A 2,820-nucleotide genomic window follows, 5' to 3' on the forward strand; every position below is an offset into this window, starting at 1 on the left:
AATCACATGGCTATATTTTGTGGGATTCGTCACTAGTATGTGTAGGCTGTACCTTCAGGATATATGCTTCGGGACTTGCTTGCTAGGGTTGCTATCTTTTCTCACTCCCTCACCCTCTCCAGATCTAAACAAGATGGAAGTGTCCACTCTCTCTCTCTCTCTCTCCTCACTGGTGGTCACAGATCTTTTCTCGCTGTCGTCGAGTTGGCAGATCTCGCTGCCCGCCTCACCTTATCCCGCTGACCGGAGGTATAACTTATTTTACAACCGGCCTCGTTCTAATGGCCCAGCTCCCCATGTTGATGCATCCTTTTTTCATCAAGTTGGGATTGCTCCCCACGTTGTTGTAGCCTGCATGTGGATATTCCTCTAGTATAAAGGTCCCCGTGTAGCTACCTAGTGGCGAAGCCACAAAATTTCGATTAGCGGGGGGGGGGGATGTTGTCAAAACATGTTGGGGAGGACCAAGTTGTTGAAATATAATAGGTTTTGTAGCCACAAATCATCACCAACTCGGCATTGTTCATCGGCTAATTAGGTGTAAGCCTCAGATGTTGGGAGGGGCAGGGCCCCTGCTGCTCCCCTATCTCCGCCACTATAGCTAGCCGCGTTGGCTTATCGAACATTGGAACTCCACCTACATTTTTCCTAATAGAGAAAAAAAGGTACTACAGAGAATGGATAACGAACCGATCTCTTGGTCGAAAAGGGAAATAAAGTGGGGTTGGGGCAGGCCTGACCGGGCTCTTGGTCGAAAAAGGAAAGAAAGGGAGGGAGCGTTGGGTTGACAATGCAACTGAGAATGAGCACATCTAGATTTCCTGTGGTCACATAGGAAAAAGTCACCGACAAGAACAAAAATGGCGCAAATCCATCATTAATTAATAATTAACCGGCGCCTTAATTACTCAGTCATTTCCAATTCTTTTGGATAGTGGGGCTACTATTGACTTGGGCATGGGGTTTACTCGCATGACCAGCCTGACAGGCTCTACCCTACCCGCCGTTGTATCATATGGTTTCACACCGTTCCAAACCACATCGCCGCCACGCAAGTCTTCTCCATCCCCCCTTCCGGCGTGCACCGCGAGAAGGGACGGCAGTCCTCCGGAACCCTGCCTTTCATGATCCTGTATGGGAGAGGGGCATCTGGTTTCAAGGAGCATACTCGCGCGACTGCTATGAGCAACGACTTCCTCAATGACAACCTTCTCACCGACCTCGGCTACCTCTTCATCAACGTCATGAGTGACAACATCAACCACAATGGTTCTGCTGCTGCACAGTATGTGATTCTGTCCTCCTGGTTTAGTCCGCATCATTACTTTGATCTTTGCAATTGCCATCATGATCTATTTACTATTTATTCGGACTAAATCTCATAGTAATTTGGTCATATATTGAACAATCCAATCCAAAAACCTGATTATAGGCAATTTACTCCGAGTGGTTTTGCTGCGCTTTTGAAGCCGCCTACCTTTAAGGGGGTGCAATATAAAAGGTGACGCACGAGAGCAGTTTACTGGTTTCAGATCATGTACTGCTATGACGCCACTAAGGGCAAGCCTGAGGGCAATCTTAATCCTGCACAGCAGGAAGCTTTTGAGAACATGGAATCCCTCTTCAAAAGCGCCCTTCTGAGTGTTCTTGACAATTCCATTGTGGATTCATATATGTCGTTTGACAGCGGCAAAGACATGTGGGCTGCGCTCGAGGCCACGTTTGGGGCCTCGGACGCTGGCAGCGAGTTGTACGTCATGGAGCAATTCTGTGAGTACAAGATGACTGATGAGCGCTCTATTGTTCAGCAGGCTCATGATATACAGTCGCTCGCTAAGGAACTTGAGTACTTTAAGTGTGTGTTTCCAAACACATTTGTTGATGGGACCATCATTGCCAAGATTCCAACTTCGTGGAACAATTTTGCTAATTCTCTCAAACACAAGAGACAGGAGTTTCTGTTTCGGATCCCATTAGCACTCTTTATTTTGAAGAGAAGGGAGGAACAAAAGACACACATGCTCGAGTCACTGAGGGAGCTTCTAGTGCCCACATGGTACATGGGAAGAACTTCCAGCCCAATAAGAACAAATCTCATGGGAAAGGCAAGTTTGATGTAAAGAACAAGCCGTCACATTGTACCAACTTCAAGAAGAATTCACATAAGAAGGGGAAGGGACACGAACCTCAATTTTTGTAGAACTGAAAAATTATATGGTTGTATCTACCTGTTGTCAGCTAACCTCGTGGTGCTCCAGGTATTCCTACATTCATTACTAGGTACAATGACCAGCGAAAGTTGAAATAAGCTTATTCGTACATTGACTTGCTGACTGCAGTGTGGAACGAGCCTGTCATGTGTGGAGAAGCAAACAAGCAGTGCAGCCGCAATGTCACCGCATGATAAAAGAGTCCTTAGTCAAATACGGCCTGGACGACGAGTAGTGGAGGAGCAAACAAGCAACTAGTTGAGTTGCCAACATGCTCAAAGTGCTCGCAACATTGAGAAGAAACAAGCATGCCCAGGAAAGTAATGCGTGCGCAGGGAGGCCCTTTGCTCAAAGAAGCATCAATCATTTTTCTTTATTTCTGCACCTTCTCACAGCTTTGTCTTGATTATAGTATGGTGAATCATTGAGATGCATAAACATGCTAAACATTTGTGCTTGTGAATTTTAGTATGCATATTGTATCTTCTAAAGCTTAGTTCAATGTGAATGTTGACACCTTATTTGACACCTCATTTTGCCGCGCTACGACCAGTGTGAGTGTCTACATGCAGTTCCGCATCCTCTAATTTGGTGGATGGCAATTGGGCCC

At 46.2% G+C, this 2,820-nt stretch overlaps 1 pseudogene; it reads left to right on the forward strand.

Moving 5' to 3' along the window:
• The first annotated feature begins 1,015 nt into the window (after positions 1 to 1,015).
• LOC147979643 (uncharacterized) lies at positions 1,016 to 2,120 on the forward strand (annotated as a pseudogene).
• The last annotated feature ends 700 nt before the right edge of the window (positions 2,121 to 2,820 follow it).

The sequence above is a fragment of the Triticum urartu genome, chromosome 3A (assembly GCF_056163025.1).
Source record: "Triticum urartu cultivar PI428250 chromosome 3A, HENAU_Tu73, whole genome shotgun sequence".
NCBI lineage: Eukaryota > Viridiplantae > Streptophyta > Magnoliopsida > Poales > Poaceae > Triticum > Triticum urartu.